This window comes from Cryptomeria japonica, chromosome 7 (assembly GCF_030272615.1).
Source record: "Cryptomeria japonica chromosome 7, Sugi_1.0, whole genome shotgun sequence".
Taxonomy (NCBI): domain Eukaryota; kingdom Viridiplantae; phylum Streptophyta; class Pinopsida; order Cupressales; family Cupressaceae; genus Cryptomeria; species Cryptomeria japonica.
Window position 1 is genome coordinate 640423867 of NC_081411.1, and position 22114 is coordinate 640445980.

The window sequence follows — 22114 nt, forward strand, 5'->3', positions numbered from 1 at the left end:
CAATTAAAACATTTTCCATTGAATTTATAAGCATTAGGTTACCTTACCGGTTTGTTGTGATCATGATTGTTTGTAGTTCTGAAACATTCTCCATGTTCAAATCCAAGTCCAATTGTTTCTCCATCAGGTTTTTGACTTTTCAGCATATCATCAAGCTTGTTTGAACTCTTCTTGAGTTTGTCTTTGTATTCATTTGCAATGACCAACTCACTTTCCAGAGTACTAACTTGTCTCATAAGTTCCTCTTTTTCATGTTGCATGTGAATCAAATATGTTTTAAGCATATCATTTTCATAACTAAGCCTTAGAGATTCATCTAATCTTTCATTAACTCTTCTGGCCAAATCTTCCTCATTCCTCTTTCTATCTTCAATATCCTTACATAGTCTCATGGTTAAATTTTGCATCTCATTCCTCATGTTACTGTTTTGTTGTCTGAGTTTGTCTACAATATCTCTGAGAGTTTCCTTTTCTTCATCATCTTGGTTTTGGAGTTGCACATGTAATTATTTTCTCTTATTCTTTGCTATGACTAGGTTTTCTTGGAGTGCTTTGATGAATTCATGAGTAGTTCTGAGTTCATCTTCCAGTTTGATATTCTTTAATTTTTCTGCATCAAAATCTTCAAGAGCTCCTTCCAACTGTTGTCTCAAACTTTCCATCAGTATCGGTTTCAAAATCTTCGTCAAGCTGTTAGGCTTCTGCAAATAGAGGACCAGGTTTTGATACCAATTGTTAGATATTTGGTTAACCCCAAAGACACTGAGAGGGGGGGGGGGTGAATCAATGTCTAATCGGTAGATGAAAGATTTAAACTTATTTGCAACTTTATAACTGAAATTAATATGAAAGATTTAAACTTATTTGCAACTTTATAACTGAAATTAATATACCGCTAAGCAAATAATAATGGAGTAAAGAGAAACAAAAGAATGAGCATCAATGCACACCATAACACAGATATTTTTGGTGAGGAAACCTGGTACGGGAAAAACCTCGATGGGATTTGTGACCCACAATATTTACTCACTGGCCAATATGAATAAATATTACTAAGTACAATAGGGGCCTGCACATGCAGGAAGTCCAACTGCCTAGAGCTCACTGCTCATCACAAAGTGGAGTCCCACTGACTACAATTGGATGGTTAAATCTAATAATAATGTACTGCTTCAAAATAGCATCCGCAATGTAGGATTTAGTACCAGTTTAAGCTTTGTCTGATACCTCTACCAAAACCTTGTTGGTGAATGATTCTGCTCACACAGAATAGTCTTCGCTCTGCTCTGCTCTTTTTCACTCACAAGATAAACACATCAAAATGCATATACAATTATTCGCTAACATAACCTATCATATATTACCGCTTCCTTACATTACATATCATATATTCAAATGAATTACAAGATTTCATACATATATGAGTCTTTACAATACATCATGTCGGCCATACAAATATAATATTACATTACAATACATTTCGCATAAACAACATTATTTCCAAGTCAGCTTGGACTGCCAGTATAATCTGTTGCCGATGTAGACAGATGCTAGTGTGAATAACCCTTATAGTGACTGTAAGTGCCGGTAGGCGAAGTCTGTTGCTGGTAGAACCTTTGAACCCTATTACCAGTTGGTCACCATCAATAACAACATCAACCATTCTCATATGAGTGTATAATGCCAACAATTATTACACTAGTCTCCCCCTTAGTCATGTCATATGTTATCTACACCATTCTCCGAAGTCATACAAGTATAATTAAGTAGATATATCATGGGATGATATTAATGAAAACATAGTACTCCATATCTACAACAATATATTGTGTGTGCAAGTGTCTAGTTGTATACCATGCTGATGTGTTGGAAAAATGGGGTTCACTAGTCTAGGCATGCAACCTAGGGAATTAAGCGCATTTTAAAACAATCACATTATGGTAAATGATATTCAATAGGTTCATCCTCAAAAATTATTGGGAAAGGGGTTGAACATAGATTAAAATTCACTCACCTATTTTTAGTTGAAAATGATTTTGAAATGACGAGAATTGAATGCAATAACTAGGGTTGATGATAAAAATTTGACAATGACTAGCATGCATAGACAATTTCAAAATAGATATGCAGACATAGAGCACATATTTATAAATGAAAAGAAAAGAGGAACTTGCAGCTAAAATATAGGTTAAAAAATCTAGGACAAAGATGATAGGTGTCTTTGACCCAAAAGTATTAGATTTAGACAACATAAACAAATTCAAAACCAAGATGTCACTTTGAGCATCTTCTGAAAATTTTGTCAAAAAAGTGTTAGTCACTGATGAAAGGTAGCCTTGACCCAATCTTTTTTCTTCTTAGAAATTTGGTCTTGTGTGTCATAGTATTGTCTTTTCAAATCTTTTTTCATTATATCCAAAATTTGTTTCCTGCACAGAAAAGAGGGAAAATTATTGTTGGGTTGATAAGGATTTTGTAGAACACAAGATGCCACTGAGAGGGGGGGTGAATCAGTGGTTTCCAAACTTAACCCTTTTAATCCTAAATGTGAGTACCGGTTAACATATCAAGAACCAAGAGAATATACCGATGAGATAAGGGAAGACCAAAAATAAAGTACACACAAAAGGCACATCACATAACACCAGATATATGAGGAAAACCCAATGTGGGAAAAAACTTGGTGAGAAATGATTCTGAAGTCTGCTACTCCAATCTAGCCTCACAATAAACATCTTTATTACAATGTTTAGGGAACCAACCCAAGGAGAACTAACCCCTAATTTTAGGGCAACAACCCAAGGAGCACCAAACCCTGTTGATTTAGGGCACTAACCCAAGGAGAACCAACCCAAAGGAGAACCATCCCCTGCACCAAGCACCAGCTAAGTGATTACAATGAATGCTAAAAAAACAATAGTAATAACTTGGTATAAATGAGTTTTGTAACCTCTGAAATTATCTCTTCACCGATTTCACTCTTCTCCTCCAATTCAATCCTTCTCTATTCTCTACCAATTCTCTTCCTTTCCTTCTATTCTCTGCCAGTTCTCTGATCACTCTGATCCACTGCAACTACTCACCACCAGTACTCTACTCAGCCAGACCCACTTCTACTTGTCACCACCGATACTATTCACTCTGCCGGTTCTATTTCCTCTTCTACTCAGTCTCTGCTTGGCCTGACCTCCCCTAATTTTCACTTTGCATAGCTTCACACTCTGCTACCTCCTTACTAGTTGGAACACTACCAGTTCACTTGACTGCTACAATATTTAGAAGCTTACCGGTTACTTTGGCTTCAATGATTTAACCCTCTATTAAACCCTCTATTGATCCACGAGCATGGTCTACTTCTCCTCTATCCAGTCTGCAACATCAAATCATTTGGAAACATCAATTTATTGATTTCCTTATCCTTGCCAGTTGAATCCTCTTATCGGTTACACTATCATACACTCAGGCACTTCTAAGTTCATCGATTAACTCACTGACTGATTGGATTTCTGATGAACACTCACTCTTTCTTCTTTTGTATCTTGCATCACAACCTCTGGAAACATCAATCCACCTAGATCTTTAGTCTACCTATTTATCTTTGCACGTTCCTGCCAAAACATCACTTTGAATTTGGCATGCTAGGGTTTCCTTCACCAACTCCATCCGTATCAGATTAGATCTGATCTCATCTATGAGATTCACACCCTACATCAAATTAGATAACACGACTATCTTTTCTTCCATTACACATTTACTAACTTTAGCAAACAAATCAACTTGATCACCAACCCGCATATGTCAAACAATTAAATGATCTCATGGTTGCCTTCTCCAAGTCGACAAGATGATCCAATCTCTTGATTTGATCAACAAACCATGAGATGTCCTTCAATCTTCCTTGAGCCGCACACCTCTGCAACTGACCCATGATTTGCATAGTCAACATTAATGTCAACCTACTTGAACCAAGGGAAATCTCTTAGTTGTAGGGTTAGATTGAATCAATGAACAAAATACATAAAACAACCAAATAACAAAATATGAAAACAACCTTTATACCTTACCAAGAGAGTTCTCTTGTTCCTTCGATTCAGACTCTTGTTGAAGCCAAGAATGCACCTCTTCCTAGCTTGATATGATCAGTCCAATGGGAATGATGTGGTTGGCTCTCTAATATTGTGCACAAATGATATAGGATGGATGGATGAGGAAGGATGGATTGATGATCAAAGGATGAAATGGCTAAGTATGGATGAGTGCAAATTTTGGTATAGTAAGGGTATGAGGATGATTTATTGGGAACAAAATAGCAGCACGGATTTACTAAACTTGGAGATGAGATATAAGGGGATGGAGTCCTTAATTTATAGGAGGAGAAGAGGAGAAATGGAGGGCTAGGATTGACCAGGGTCGGGATTTCTTGTGAGCCCACACAATGACCAAGAGGAGATGACAAGACAAGTGTGGAGACAAAGAGATATGCCTTAAAGGAATTTCTTGTCTCCACACTCCTCAAGGCTCATTGGGAAGACTTCCCAATGTGCCTAGGGAAGAACAAGGAATAAAATATTCCTTGAGGGATGGGGATGAAGAATTAAAAATTCTTCAAAAATGATATTCATGGGGATTAGAGGAATAAGGAGGAATTAAAAATTTCTTGGAGGATGGGATGCCTAGAGGAATGTGAGATTTTGAAAATCTCACATTCACCTAGGAAAAGAGCATTTAAGGAAGGTGGTTGGATGGAAGGGACAAGGAGTTGACTTTGTGGCTAATCATGATGATTAGCCACTAGCAACTCATTAGGAGAGGGGTTAGACAAATGATTAGGTGGGATTAGGGTAGACAAGATTTGTAGGAGGATTTGACTAGAGAGAGAATAAGTGGGGGGAATAAAAAATATGAAGAATAATGCTAAGTGAGTTTAGGGAGCTTCTAGAAGAAGATTAATTAACTAATTGAAATTAATTAATTAAAAGGAGGAATTTGAGAAGACTTAATATTAGGGATTTTTAGAAGAATAAAGGTGGATTGATTATAAATCAACAAGCTATAGTGACAACATTAATTATATTTAATTTAATATTGAGGAGGAATAGGAATTGGCACAACTAATAAATTAATTATGCAAAGAACTTAAAATAATGAAAATAATTATTTTTAAGTGTCTACATCTTGCCCCTCTTTTATGCAATGACAAATTTGGTGATGGGTAAAAGATAGAAGAAAAAATAAATAGATTCCCCAACGTAAAGCATGGGTGGTGTATGCCCCCTCGAGAATTTTCCTCAAAATTTTTTGTAAAACATTGATGAGAAATTCTTGAAATGAAGAAGGAAGAATTAGGATGGAGGAGGTAACTGAAAAAGAAAGAGGGAGTAGATGAAGAAAAATTAGAAGAGGAAATAGAAGGAGGGATACCACGAAGGGAATGGGCCCTCAAGGGGGTCCATATAAGCCACAAAGGGCCCAATGAGGAGTCATTGTTACACATAAGCCTTGGAGCCAATTAGAGCCTAGAAAGAGAGGAGAGATGGATCACATTCCCACACATGAGCATCTCGCCGAGAGGATCCAATGGTACGAGACACCCACAGGCTATAGAGCATCAATACGTAGACTATCCTCCTTTGTGGATTTTTAGGTTTAGGGTAGAATTAGGGCTTAGTTTAGGGCCAAATTCAGGTGAGGCAAATGTGCTTATTGTTGTTTCATAGTGCGTGCTTATAGGGTAGCGCGAGTGCTCATGGGTGATAGGCAGAAAGAAAGGGGGTTTGGGGATTTACTGGTGTTTAGCGTGTGTGGTCATGAAACTATGCGGGCGCTCAAGGTATTGCATTGGAACTCACATTAGAGGAGTTTTTAGGTTAGGGGTGTTTGTTAGTGCATGCACCTATAGAATGGCATGAGCACCATGGTTTTGGTGCAAGCGCGGAGTGTATCAGCGCGTGCACTAAGAGAAGAAATAATTAGGAATAGGTTTAGAATTTTGGGATGGGTTGAAGGTATGGGTGTACCCAAGGGTAGAATAGGACTCAAGGATGTGGAATGATGAATTGGATTGTTAGATGCATGCTAAGTTGGGGTGGTTGGCTTCGAGGGAGCATTGGCCTGCTACCATGAGTTTATATCGATGGTTGCAGTTAGATGAATTGGAGATCTTAGCTGCTCTAGGGTTGCATTTTGTGGGTAGGTGGATGAGGATTCAAGATCATACAGCGATGATGATGACTTTAGTTGAGAGGTGGGACAGTAGATATAACACCTTCCGTCTACCTACTAGCGAGGCAAAAATGACTCTTCTAGATGTATGGAGGATCTTGAAGATCCCCATTCGCGATGTAATCCCAGAGTACTATTTAGATGCAACAAATTTTTACCTTTAGGAGGTTTGTGAGTATGAGACCCTTCCAATGCTAGATAGGAGTAGGATGCATTTGGGTAGGGCGATGGGTATTCGACATATTCTTCGTGTGGTACTGGTGATTTGTGGATTTTTGAGCGGACGGATTATACCGGATCTCGGAGGTTATGGATTTCCTGTTGGATGGAGTCGGTGTCTTTATTTCATGGTACATGATGGCATGCAGTATGCCTTGGGAGCCATGATGTTGGCTTAGTTATATCAAGATATGCATCTGGTGGTGTATAGGGAGTATGCTAGCTTGTCTGTGGGAGTGACATTTCTTCATATCTAGGCTTGGGAGCATATTTCAGTTACTCAGCCACTAGGTGTATAGGATAGGCGGGGCCATCAACCATATATAGACAAGTATAGGGGGCTGCTACATTAAACCTAGATAGGATCTATATGGTTTTGGTGTCAGATCTTTGATGAGATTATGTAGTTTACATTGTAGCCATTTTTGGGTTGTGAGAGATGGAGGGGGGATTAGTAGCTACACTGGGCTGGAGTAGAGATGTGGATGTTTGGCAGGTCAATATACATCATGGAGTATTATGCACCATATAAAGTAGCAAGATAGCTTGAACAGGTTCAAGACATAGTGGGAGACATACCATTATATCCTTGGATTACACGAGAGGTGAGATCTTGGGGCCCGACAGCAAGTCCATTGGAGGGAAGGACCAATTTTTAGACAATGTCACACTTGGTCTGGGATGAGCGGCTCGGGGCAGGAGAGGATCTGGGGATGACAGGGGGATACAGGAGCTTGTGGGAGGGGAACTTTCCAGTATGTCTTACCATTCCTGGGGTTTTGGAGGAGGATAAGATGCAATCGATAGTAGACCAGATAGTCAATGGGAAGGATGACAGACTAGGTTAGAGAGTAGTGGCTGGAGCAGGGTGTGGTGCTGATGAAAAAAAGAGGAGGTTTAGGGTGGTATGGAGGAGTGATCCCAAGGTGGGAGAGGAGGAAGGAGAAGTACTAGCAGGAGAGGTCATAGAGGGAGGGGTTGGTGGGGGAGAGGATGCTGTACCCATGGATATTCCTGAGGCACAAGTGGAGGGAAGGGCAGGAGTATCACAGGCTGATCTTGATAGAGTACAAAATGAGAGAGATGCAACCCAGATGAGGCTTCACTCCCTCGAGGATGAGATACAAATAGAGAGAGATGGGAGGGAGAGCCTGGAGGCAGAGATGGAGCAATCCCAGTGGGAGATAGCAGATTTGACAGAGAGTCTCCATACAACAAGGACAGAGGTAGATGCTATGAGGGAGGAGTCTGAGCGGATGCTAGAGGAGGCATGGACAGGGATGGCTATTGAGGCCTTATAGGATGCTCTTCATCAGAAGGATGATGAGCTAGAGGAGCTACGGGGCTGAGCACAAAGGGCAGAGGCAGATGTGATATGACTACAGGGGGAGAGGGATGCAGATCATCAGATGTTGGTTCTTGCAGGGCTTGGGAAGATGTACTTTGACATGATGTAGTAGAGGGATAGGGTAGAGAGGGTAGTTTGGGAGGCGGGCTACTACAAGGGACTATACCATGGCGGAGTACCTATGGTGCAGTGAGCAGCCTCATACACTAAGAGTGTGTGGTCCCATAGGACATAGAGTCAGCAGCCCATGCAGAGTCAACAGATCGGTGGATCGGTGGGTTTTAGGACACCTAGAGGAGGGGGAGTAGGAGGATCAAGTGGAGGAGGTGCTGAGGAGGGGGGTGGAGAGACAGGATGGGAGAGCTAGCTCCATTTTGGCTTGTGTATTATATTTTGACCCTTCAAGGTGATCATTGTATTATGACAGACATATTCATCTTTTTGAGCTTATATGCATATGTGATTTGTGGTGGCAGATGATGTGTATATTTTATTATGATGGACTTTATTTATTTTTGTGATGTGATTCATAGATGATGATTATGGATATGTTGTGCTGACCTATTTGTGGTGCAGTGTGGATGCTTATATATGTATGCTTATGATATGTTGCTGACATGTTTATGGATGCGGGATGAGTGATCATGTTTTTGATGTGTATATATGTTGTATATGTAGATGTATGATGGATATGTAATATAATATTATATGTAGATGTAAATGATTTATGATGAATGATTAATTAGTGTAGCTGCAATCTATATGAGGAATGAATGTCATGTCACTTATACAACTATTGCAATGTAAATCATCAATGCTATGCGAAGAATGATGGAATGCATGTGTAATGTAATATAAATGAATGAATTAATGTCATTAAACTTAAATGACGTATGCAATTAAATCTAAATGCAATCTATGTGGTAAAATGTTTGTGAAAAATGAGAATCTAAATGAGTAATGTAATGAAATGAATAGGTAATGCAACCTAGATGGATAGACAATGAAATCTATATGAATAATGCCACCTAAGTGGATAAAATGAATGAATAATGCAAAGAGGGAATATGCCAGCAGTAATACAATGATGTTAAATAGAAAATAGAAGAATATGGAATAGTAGGGGGGGGGGGAAATTGAGGACTCCATGGGGTTATTAGATCAGGACTTGATGGAATGATGGTGAGAGTTGTGCACAAAAATGTGGATAGCCAACCTAGTTTTATTTTGCCCTAGGTAACCTGCACCACTGATTATAGGAATCATGATGCCATGAGAAATCCAAGGCATGGACTGACTCATAGTCAAATGGGAATTCCTTACACACAAATATGCAAGTGTTGAGTAACACTAATACAAAGTTGTGGGTACGTGCAAGAAAAACCTCAAACATATTGATACCTTTTGTACACGAGAAGGTAAGTGTTGATAAACACTAATACCAGGTCACCGGTTCATACAAGAGAGATCCAAAATATGCCATGCTATGAAAATATTCCCCAATATGCATATATTGTAAACATATCTAGATATGGAAAATCCGGGCAGTTGTAGATAGGTGCAGTCATAAAACAAAAGATGCAAGTCTAAATGAAAAATCCAAGAAATCAAATAAGTCACTCATTCATGACCTACTAATATCTCATGCCAAGAGTAGGATTAGGATGGAGGATTAAATTGCTAGACAAGGGAAGGATTCATCCCTAGGGAAAAGGATAGAGTGGGTGGATTTTTGGATTACGCAAGTGATTAGATGACCTTGAAGATTAAATTGTGGACTTAGGACTGTTCTCAAGAATTCATGAAGCTCACACGGTGGCACACCAACTCAGTTTGATGGGACACTTTTTAATCATGATCTAGGCTAAGACTCATCATCATACGTGTGATTTATTCCAAAGTGGGAGAGGGGGGGATGTCATGATGGGAGAATTGGATAATGAGGGTGATGGAGTACCGACCTGATAGATAATGGATCTAGATTATTTACCTTGGCGCTTGCATGGAGGTTTTCACCAAGGTACTTGCCCATAGCGCCACAAAGTGGTTTTCACTAATGGATGAATTCTGTTTTTTTTTTTTGGTGTCACAAGGTGCCTATTTACTAGGTTTTCACTAGAGTGACGGTCTTTTTTCAGGATCTTTTTTCCCATTTTTATGTATTTTTCATGATTTTTGATATTTTTGATTTTGAATTTTTTTTTTGACAATTTGATGACTTTCTGAGGACTAGGCGTAGAATATTTTTAGGTGCCTGATATTCATTGGATCATCTAGAGGATCTCCTTCAGGAGTAGCCAACTGATAGGCCCCTGATCCATATTTTTCTATGATTACATATAGTCCAAGCCAATTAGGCTCGAACTTGCCTTTATTTTCTCTTTCTTGCCATTCTTTTCTCTTTCTTGAGGGTTTTTTTAATTTTCCATGAGGACAAGATCACCAATTTAAAATTCTCGAGTTCTGACCTTCTTGTGGTAGCTCATGTGTAGGCAATTTTGATATACCTAGAGATGGTTCAAGGCCTTGAGGCGCCTTTCATCCAACAATTCTAACTCTTGTAGTCTGGCAATTATGTATTCTTCATCTGGTAGGATATTCTGCAGTAACACCCTTAGAGAGGGGATCTCGATCTCAAGCAGGAGGACAACTTCAGAGCCAAAGACAAGGGAATAAAGGGTGGCACCTATGGGTGTGTGGATGGAAGTGCGGTAGGCCCACAAAGCAGGGTGGAGTTGGAGGGGCCAATCATGACCAAATTCATTGACTATCTTTTTAAGGATTTAGATTAGGGTTTTGTTAGAAGCCTCAACTTGACCATTACCTTTTGGGTAATATGGGGTGGAGAAGCGATGTTGGATGTCAAATTTCTGGCAGAGTTCTTTAACATCATAGTTTTTGAATTGTTTTCCATTATCTGTAATGATAACTTTTGGGATCCCATATCAACAGATCAAGTAGTTCAGGATGAATTTGGATATCTTCTTACCAGTGGTGAAAGTAAGAGGGATGGCCTCTACCCACTTGGTGAAATAATCGGTAGTGGTGATAATGAATTTATGCTCGTTGGAGGATGAAGGGTGGATTTTCCCAATGAGATCGAGCCCCCACTGTGAGAAGGGCTAGGGTGTAATGAATGACTGCAATTCTCATGATGGTGCATGGATCTTGTCACCATGTTGCTGGCAAGGGATGCATTTATTCACATAGTTATATGCATCTAGTTCCATTTTAGGCCAATAATATCCTATTCTCAAAAGATTTTTAGCCAAGGTGAGCCCACTTGAGTGTTCCCCATAAATACCTTTGTGCACTTCACGTAGTGCCCATTCAACCTCTTGTTTATCTAAACACTTTAGGAGGGAACCATCGTAATGCCTTTTGAATAAGGTGTCTCCAAGGATAGTGTAACGAGCACATCGACAGATGAAGGTTTGTTGTTGGGTTTTGGTAAGGTGTGGCAGAATGGTGTTGTCTTTTAGGAAAGCAAAGGTCTCTTGGTACCAGGGGGATTTGAGACTGACGAGTACACACACCATTTTGGACATTGGTAGATCATATGCCGGTATGAATAATCACTCAACCAAGAACTCACACTTTTGACTATGTGCTAGCATCTGAAGGAGGGAGCCAATGGTGGCCATTGCATATGCAACTCTATTATTTGTTTGTGAGACTTGATAAAACTTGATTGTTGTGAAGTTCTGCTTAAGATCTTTAACCATGCTATGATAGGGGAGAAGTTTGTCATCTTTTGTTTGGTATTCATCATTGACTTGTTTTATGACAAGTTGGGAATCACCATATACTTGTAATTCCCTTATCTTCCACTGGATAGCTAAGCATATTCCTGTAACGAGTGCCTCATATTCTGTGATGTTGTTGGTACATGCAAAAGCTATCTTGTATGACTTTGGGATGCAATCTCCTTGAGGTGTGATCAATAGTATTCCTTCCCCCGATCAATTTTGGGTGCAAGAGCCATCAAAGTACAATTGCCATATGGAGGATGTGGTGATAGTTATTATGAATTCATCTGGTAGTTCTGTAAGGATAGGATGGTCACTTGGAAGTGGAGCATCAGCTAGTTGGTCTGCGATAACCTATCCCTTGATTTCTTTTCTGTCTATATATTCAATATCAAATTCACATAATAACATGACCCATTTAGCAGTTTTGCCTATAAGGGCAACTTTTGACAAGATATATTTAAGAGGGTCAATCTTAGAAATTAGTTTTGCTTTGTTGTTTAGCATGTAGTGTCGGAGTTTCTGTGTACTAAATACCAATGACAAGCATGCTCTTTCAATGGGGGTATAATTGAGTTCATACCCCACTAGTGTCCGACTGATGTAATATATGATATGTTCCTTCCCTTGATCATCTGTTTGTGCCAATAATGCCCCCAATGCCACTATAGTAGCACATACATACAAAATAAGAGGCTTTCTAGGAGTAGGAGGCATAAGAACTAGAGGTGATGCCATATATTCTTTGAGTTTTGCAAAGGCCTTTTGACATAAGAAGTCCCATTTAAATTTTATGTCTTTGCATAATAGGTGTGCAAATGGATGGCATTTATCTACAAGCTATGAAATAAAGCCTCTAACAGATTGGAGTTTCCCCTAGAGCCTATTTAGTTGTTTGAGGGTCTTTGGGGGAGGCATTTCCATGATGGCTTTCACCTTTGTAGGATTAAACTTGATGCCTCTGTGAGAAACAATGAAACCTAGTAGTTTTCCTGATGTGATACCAAAAACACACTTCTTAGGATTGAGGCGTAGTTTGTATTTTTCCAATCTTTCAAAGATCTGCCTTAAGATAGGGATGTGCTCCTGTCTTGTCTTTGATTTTCCTAGAAGATCGTCCACTTAGTCCTCCATAGTTTTGTGCAAGAGGTCATGAAAAAATATTGTCATGGCACGCTGGTATGTGGCTCCAACATTTTTGAGGCCAAAAGGCATGACTCAGTAACAAAAAGTCCCCCATGGTGTTGTGAATGCAGTTTTGTGTTGATCTTCTTCTACAATCTTGATTTGATTATATCCAAAAAATCCATCCATAAGTGATAGAATCTCATGTCTTGCTGTAAGGTGCACAATCATATCTATGTTGGGGAGTGGGAAATCATCTTTAGGGGAAGCCTTTTTTAGATCTTAGAAATTAGTACAGATGTAGATGCCCCCAACAGGTTTTTCGATAGGTACAATGTTGGATACCCATTCAGCGTAGTTTATTGGTTTGATGAATTCTGTGTCCAATATCTTTTGGAGTTCTGCCTTGACCAGGAGTGCAATATGTGGATGCATTTTGCAAAAATTCTATTTTACGGGTTTCACATCTGGGTGGACAACAAGATTATGAACCACCAAGTCAAGATCTAGACCTAGCATGTCAACATAGGACCATGCAAAGTTGATTTTTGTCTCTGTGAGGAAATTGATGAATTCTTGCTTCTCTTGCTCTGTGAGGGACTTGGCAATGAGCACATTTTTTGGAATTTGATCGATGCCCATATTGATACTGTCTATTTCCTCTATTAACAAATTTGACCTATCTTGGGAAAGGTGACCAATGGTAGGGAGGTCAAGTCCTTCATCCTCAAGTGCCTTTTCTAGGTTTTCACTTTTAGATACGCCCTTTGTTTTTACTTTTTGCTCATCCAAAGGTGCCTCAGAGAGGTTTTCAACTAGGGAATCATGTTTTTTCTTTTTATTATCTTTTTTGTGGCTAAGGGCATTGACATGAATACCAAAGTATCCCTTTTCATGCAGTTGAATCTCCTGTACTCTGTTGCTGTCTTCCAAATTTTGCATAGTCAGGAGAGTAATGAGAGCATTATCATCGATGCAAATATCTAGAGTGGGTTTGTTTCGTTGGCCCCATTCTATGAGTTTAGGATGGACAAGATGTAGCGCATTTGAAATGGGAGGGGTTATGGAGGTGATGGTGTTGATGTGAGTGTCAAAGAAGATGTTGTTTTCGTATTCATAAGGCATTTCATGGAACTCCTCTTCGTCAGAGTTTTTGATATCCAAAGAAGGACTTGAAGGGGCACTAGTGATAGTAATCTTAGGCACTAAGGTGTACCCCAAGCCTTTGTTGTACTTGTAGGAGATAGGATTTATGGGTGTTTTTCTTCCTTTCGACTCTGGTCCCAAGCCGTGTCCTTTGTAACCCATTTTTTTGACTATAGCTGATGCTTTTGGATACATTTTTTTAGGTATTTTTGCTGGGTCTTCATCTTCTTCCCAATACAACCATGAAGAGACATCTGTGTCTAGGCTCTCCTCAGCAAGTGGACCCCATTGCTGAAAGGTGGTATCTTTGCATTGTATAACCGGTTTTTGATATTTTTTGAGTTCTTTTAGTTTTCCAAATGACTTGGGAGATAAGGGGAGGTTGCCTATTAATAAGACATCCTCCAAATTGTATTCTCCACAACCATTATCTAGGATATTGATTTGTGGGTCTGCCTGGGATGAGGTGGAGGCAACATTTGATGCATCAGATGGAGGAGTTGGCAAGGGTCTATTTAGTGGGCAATGATATGGATGCTTCCCCTCTAGGAGCTTGCAATATTGAAAAGGTTGTGGATTACCTTTTATAGTGATCTCTCTTCCATTGAAGGGGAATTTGATGCATTGGTGATAATTGGAGGGTACAACCTGCAAGAAGTGAATCCATGGCCAACTGACAAGTATGTTGTATGGGAGATCAAGATCTAGGACTTGGCAAGGGGTTTCAATTGTGATAGGGCCCACTTGAAGAGGTAACATGATCATGCCTTTAGAAACTCTTTCTGAGTCATCATATGCTTTTATTGTGATCCTTCCTGATGTATCTACCAGGTCCTTAGAAAGTCCCAATTGTTTTATTAACTTGTATGTACACAAATTGAGTCTGGATCAACCGTCTATCAGGATACATTTGATCTTATGATTTTGGATAAGGGCTTTGATGTGCAAAGGTTTATTATGGTCTTCATCTATAGGAGAATCATTTGAAGTGAACACAAGGTATTGCTAGGTGGCAAGGTTTCCAATGAGATATTGAAATTGGGTAGCATTAATATTATCAGGAATGCGAGACTCAAGGAGGGATTGTTCCAAGATTTCTTTCTGGATAGGGGTACTCTTCAAAATTTCTAGGATGGAGATCTATGCGGGGGTCTTCCCAAGTTGGTCAAGGAGGTCATATCGGCAGATGGAAGACATTGGGGGAGGGGCTCCTTGAATAGTGACTTTGCCTCGGTGGGTGGTTACATTATAGTCATCCTGAGAGTGGGAAGTGGAAGGTGTGGCACCTTGAATGACTATTCTAGTAGGGTTAGGTCTTCTTTGGGAAGGGGGAGGGTTAGCTCCTTGGATAGTTATGACATTGATATGATTGTTTGCAGGTTCAATGCGACCTACTAACAAGTCAAAGCTTGTTATATGATTTGTGTAGTCATAGTTCAGAGTGTTAGATGATGAGCCTTTTCCTTTATCATGTTTTGGGAAGGGTTCTTGGTACATTTTGAGTTTGTCATTGCTATTACCAAGTTTTGCATTTGCTACTTCAATTTCACCCCTATCAATGAGATCTTGTATGTAGATTTTAAGCTTCATGCACTTTCATGTATCATGCCCCTTGATATGATGATACTCACAATATTCATTCTCATTATACCACCTAGGTTTAGGTTGATTGGGATCGAAAAGGCAAGTAATCAGGAAGACCACCATGCCTGCTTGAACAAGCTTTTGAAACACAACTTCAATGGGTTCACCAAGAGGAGTGAAATCTCTCAGAGTCCTGTTATTGGATTGGGGTGGTCGCCCTGGATTGAGACATTATTATGAGGCTTTTGAGATTGATTTTGATTATTTTGATTATTGAATTGGTGATTGGTGGTGGTGGGTTTTGGAGGAGCGGCCATGGTCTGGACCCGTTTTGCATCAGTTAGACCATCATTGACTATGTTCTTATTTTTGGACCAGAATTTTGGTTTATCATTATGATAAGAGGAAGAATTTTGACTTTATTTTTGGTAATGTTTCAAGGTTCCTTCCTCTAACAAGACATGCTTGAGGGCTAGGCCCTTATCAGTCAATTTATGGAAAGATTTAATACATTGAGATGTCAGAGGTCTTGATAGTTTGGGTACCAGATTATTTTGAAATAATTCAATTTGGTGTTGTTTTGGCATGTCCCATTGGAATTTCTTGATGAGGTGTTTCCATATTTGCAAGAAGCTAGCAAAAGTTTCTCCAGGCCTTTGCTTTGTGTTACAAAGGTCCATCATGGAAACATCATTAGCCATGTTGTAGGCATAGTGTGCCACAAACTTCTCTTCTAAGTCTGGGATGGAGGTAATGGAACCTCGAGGTAAGGATGAGAACCATGCAAGAGAATCTCCTATGAGAATCTTAGGGAAGAGTCTTTGAAGGTATAGATCACTATAGGAGACTTCTTGACATAGGATGTGAAATTCCCGAACATGGTCTCGGGGGTCCCCTTTGCCCTCATACTTCGTGAACTTAGGGATCTCAAATCCTAATGGGTATGGGGCAATTGATATAGATGGGTCATAAGGACATGGAAAAAATTCCTCAAACAAGTAAGGCATCCTTTTGTTGGTCCCTTCCTTCATGTCTTTGATGATGTTTTTCATGTCCTGCATTTCTTTAATGGGGTTTTGTTGTGGATTTTGGACATGATGAATTGTGTTTGCCCCTAGAATCAGATGAGTTATGCAAGGTCCACCAACACTATTGTATTGATATGATGAGGAAGCGAGGATGTGAGATGTGATGATTGATGTGACAGGGACCTAAGTGATAGTCAGTTGTGACCCACAAACTGTTGTGATAGGAGTGAGGCTCAACTGAAGTTAATGACATTGTTGATGGGAATGGAGGTTTGTGGAGTATAAATGTATGATCTAGTAGAAGAAGATGGTATAGAGGCATGTTGGAGAATAGACAAGATCGGATTTGATAGTTGTATAGATGGTAAGAAGGAAGAAGGCAGAATGGGGACCATGTGGACAAATGTCGTGGGTGCTATTGATTGGGGTTGAATGATTGGCAGGGCTGCAATTGATTGAGTTTGAATAACATGTGTGGCAGTATGAGTGGGAGCAAGGTCTCCTTGTGGTTGTTGACCAAGGGTGGATCTATCAAAATCAGGTGGGAGTTGAGCTCCATTTTCAAGGAGAGTCTTTAGAAGAACACTAGGATTGTGTTGGATAAATTTATCCACCATTTCTTGATTATAAGTATTATAAGATATTTCACACTTCCGGAGAGAGTTCATCTTGGTCAACCATATTAGGATCTTGCGGCTGATTTTAAATGCGAGGTTGCACACTTTGTGTAGGATCTTGTGTAGGGTCTTCATATAGGACACTAATGTATGGCATACCGTATTGCTATTCAACCATCTTTTTCTTTTGAGATCGAGCTGTGACCATACAAGAATAACCTTAGAAAATGATTGATTGGAGAGAGAAGAAATTTTGATGAGAGGACTTAGCAAGGCTCTTGGATTTTAGGATTTGAATTAGATGAAAATGGATTTTGTTGATTGATAGGGTCCTTGGATTAGGAAATGTATTTGATTAGGATTGCACCTTAGTCCTTGGATGAGGATTTTTGGTGGGAAATGTTGATGAAACCACAAGTGAGGTAATGACCAAGTTGGGTAGAATTTAGACCTTGGAATGATGATCAAAAGCCTTTCTTCCACTAAGGGTTTACTAATGACCCTAAGTAAAACAAAGACGTGAGATAAGAGTCTTGATTTACTCAAAGGATAAGGCAAAGGTACTTGGAGAGGATTCTTCTTCAAGCACAAATCCAAGTAATTGATTGATTAAGGATGAGGTCTAAATGAAACTTCACAAGGCATGCAACCTTAGCGTGAGGTTAAATTGGATTAAAGGATGATTTGATTTGGATTTGAGAATTGATTTGATAATTGAAGGTGATTGATTTTGTGATCAATTGATGTGCTAAGTCCTTAGGAAAAGATTGAGGAGGATTGATTGAAGAGGGATGATAATGATGATTAGAAGAAATTTTGTGACTAGGCTATCCTTGGCATGAACATGACTCAATAGATGATTGGTTCGGATGGCAAGTTGTATGAAGGGATATGACCATCGTGATTTTGATGATAGTTGGTGTTAAAAGACAAACCTGAACCTTGATGGAGGGCACAAACTCTTAATTCATCACTAGCATCAAACTCAATGCTATGACCATGGACATAATCATGGTAATGATGCAAGAAGGTCCTATGTTTAAGCAAGAGTTTGTGGTTTGTGTACCAAAATTTCTGACATCTAATGAGTTGTGATTGTGAGAGCTTCTTCTTCTTGATAGGTTTGTGGATTGATTTCTTAGGATGCTTATACGACTTGGGTTTGTGAAACATGAGATAGATGGAGTTTTGACGCAATTGGGGTTTTGTGTGGAAGGTGACTAGGATGTGACTTGGGTATGACTATGATTGGAATTGTGACTAGGACTTTGACTTGGATGATTGTTTGTTTTTAGACAAGTGTTTTTGCCAAGTGTTTGAGGATAATGATGTGTTTAATCTACTCTTGGCAAGTAAATATCAAGCAAAGTAAACACAATAATCAAATGAATTTTTTCTCAAAGACACTTATGCTCATATACAACATTTTTAAGGCTAGGAAGGACAGTAGTCATTGGATCCCAATTGGTTTCCCAACTATGCTTACCCAGAGTGGACACTTAGATGCTTGACCCTACTGGTTCCCCTCCATGGCACTCACTTCTCCAGGGCAGCCAAGCATCGATTCCCATGAAAAATCCTCATGGAGAACTTTGTGTCCCTACTAAGGACTGTAAAATATGGGCGGCTTCAGAGGTCAGACCTCCTACACCAATGACTAGAATGTTTTTTACCACTATGCACAAGGTGTTTAATATGGCTTCCCGTTAGGAGCTACCCTTTGCATTTGTGCAAGCATAATTGAGGCCTATAGCCCAACAAAACACCAAGAACTTAGTAGTCATGCAAGTGTGATTGAGATCTCTAGGATCCTACTAAGCACCCAATGTGAGAGTGAACTCTCATATATCCCCAACCATTGATTTTTTTGATCTCAATGGCCTATTTATTATAGTGAGTTAGGAGCCCCAGGTCCGGGTGTACTCACTTGGGTTGTTCCCCTCTCACCGGCTCAAAGAGCAACTTGGGAGGGCAAACCCACTAAGGGTAAACATGCGACAAACATGAAAAGCTTGGAGGGTCTAGATTTCTGATCATCTAGATAGATGAGAACATACTCTCCTACCTTTACGATTTTTGCAAACACAAAAAGAATTGATTTATTTACACCTTAATTAGATCTTGGTGCCTAGTAAAAAAAAAGACACAATGTTTGTTTGAGACTCCTAGGCAACCTGCAAAACCATTTGATTAGCAGTTTTGTATTTTTTAAGTTTTGGACAATCAAAGAAGTTGCACCATTGACAAAAAAAATGCAATTAGTAGCTACATATCTACAGAAATAGTGCACACGCTAATCTACAGTCAAGTGCATTGAAATGCCTACGTACGCCCTGAAGTGGGCCGAAAGCAAAAATAAAATATAGAAAATAAAATCAAATAGAGATGTTGATTTATACCTGACTGTAACACTATTTTGATTTGGTCGCACTGAAGCACCTGTGCTCGCACTAAAACAAAGCAACTAAGAAAAAAAAAGTTAGCGGTTAGGTAAAAAATTCATTTTTTTTTCAATTTTTAAAGCTGGGCGGGATTATGAGAAATGGTCGTGCTGATACAGATTCGCTCGTGCTGAAACGTGAGTGTACGTGCTGAAACACGAGCGCAAGTGCTAAAATGCGAGCGCATGTGCTGAAAAAGGTCAATACAGTCAACATAATTTAAAAAATTCAAAAAATTGAATTTGAGCGGGGATTCAGTAGAGTGCCCATGCTATTCGTAGGTCGATTTTACTGAACTGAGAGTTCTAAAAAAAATCGAACTAGTAAAACTAACAAATTTTTCTTCCTAGATTTTTTTTTTGATTTTTTATGTATTTTGACTATTAACAGCAAGATAAAAAAGCATAATGAGAAATAGAAAAGATTGTTAGATTAGGAAAGAATTCTTAGATTAGACGCGCTATTCCAGAAGTGCTCACGCCAATGTGCAGACCCGCAGGAAAGCGAGAAAATAAATTTGAATATTGAGCGCTCGCCCTGATGCGTGTGTGCACGCACTAAAATGCCTGTCACATGCGTTGATCCTGAGTTGGTCGCGCTAATTTGAAGGTGCTCATGCTTTTCCGATACCTGCAATCAAAACTCACAAAAAAAGCTCAAAAAATATTAAATTTCAAGGATGTGGGTACCATCGGGCGTGCCAAAATGAACCAAGGGAAAACTTTTAGTTGCAGGGTTAGATTGAATCAATGAACAAAAGACAAAACAACCAAATAACGAAATATGAAAACAACCTTTATACCTTGCCAAGAGAGTTCTCTTGTTCCTCTGATTCAGATTCTTATTGAAGCCAAGAACGTGCCTCTTCCTAGCTTGATATGATCGGTCCAATGGGAATGATGTGTTTGGCTCTCCAATATTGTGCACAAATGATATAGGATGGATGGATGAGGAAGGATGGATTGATGATCAAATGATGAAATGGCTAAGTATGGATGAGTGCAAATTTTTGTATAGTAAGGGTATGAGGATGATTTCTTGGGCACAAAATAGAAACATGGATTTACTAAACCTGGAGAAGAGATATAAGGGGATGGAGTCCTTAATTTATAGGAGGAGAAGAGGAGAAATGGAGGGCTAGGATTGACCCAAGATGGAGGGTCAGGATTTCTCATGAGCCCACACAAGGCCCAAGAGGAGATGACAAGACAAGTGTGGAGACCAAGAGATATACCTTAAAGATATTTCTTGTCTCCACACTCCTCAAGGCTCATTGGGAATACTTCCCAATGTGCCTAGGGAAGAACAAGGAATAAAATATTCCTTGAGGGATGGGGATGAAGAATTAAAAATTCTTCAAAAATGATGTTCATGGGGATTGGAGGAATAAGGAGGAATTAAAAATTCCTTGGAGGATGGGATGCCTAGAGGAATGTGAGATTTTGAAAATCTCACATTCACCTAGGAAAAGAGAATTTAAGGAAGGTGGTTGGATGGAAGGGACAAGGAGTTGACTTTGTGGCTAATCATGATGATTAGCCACTAGCAACTCATTAGGAGAGGGGTTAGAAGAATAATTAGGTGGGATTAGGGTAGACAAGATTTGTAGGAGGGTTTGACTAGAAGAGAGAATAAGTGGGGGGAATTAAAAATTAGAAGAATAATGCCAAGTGAGTTTAGGGAGCTTCTAGAAGAAGATTAATTAACTAATTGAAATTAATTAATTAAAAGGAGGAATTTGAGAAGACTTAATATCAGGGATTTTTAGAAGAATAAAGGTGGATTGATTTATCAAATAAATCAATCAATAGGCTATAGTGACAACGTTAATAATATTTAATTTAATATTGAGGAGGAATAGAAATTGACACAATTAATAAATTAATTATGCAAAGAACTTAAAATAATTAAAATATTTTTTTTTAGGTGTCTACGCTACTCACCATCTACCTCACCAATAGACTCGTCACATACCTCTGCATGCTTGCTGTATACACCTAAAAATGGTCTGAAGATAATTAATTAAATAGGCAATTATTTAATTAATCCCCCTTCCTAATTTAATTGAATTCATTAGGCAATTTGATTAAATTCTCCCTTTCATCTACTTATTAATAAATCTAAGGATTTATTAAATCGGTTCATTTCCATGGTCCCCTTTGGTTAATTAATTCAAATTAATCAATCAATTAATTAATTTCCCCTCCACTTCAATCAATTCTTCTAATCCTCTAATTAATTAAAACAAATCAATTTATGAGTTATTGAGAATTAATTAGTCTTTTCCTATTATTTGAATTTTTAAATTCAAATTACCCACATGTCTCCTAACTTCTAACCACCTAACCTAACCATCCCCCTAACCTAACCCATTCCACCTAACCTTGGGTTTAACTAAACCTATCCTATCTTGCACATTCTAACCTCCTTATCCTAACCTCCTATGGTGTGGATATTTTCTTCTTGAGACACATGGCACTTTGGCCACATCTCTCCTCTCTTGGACACTTGCCCTTTTATGAGAAAAGCTCCTTGACACTTGTCACCACAGAGATGACAAGTGTCTCTTCCTCCAACCTCTTCTCCAACCTCCTCCAATTTCACCCTTGATATCTTCAAACTCAATCTTGACCAT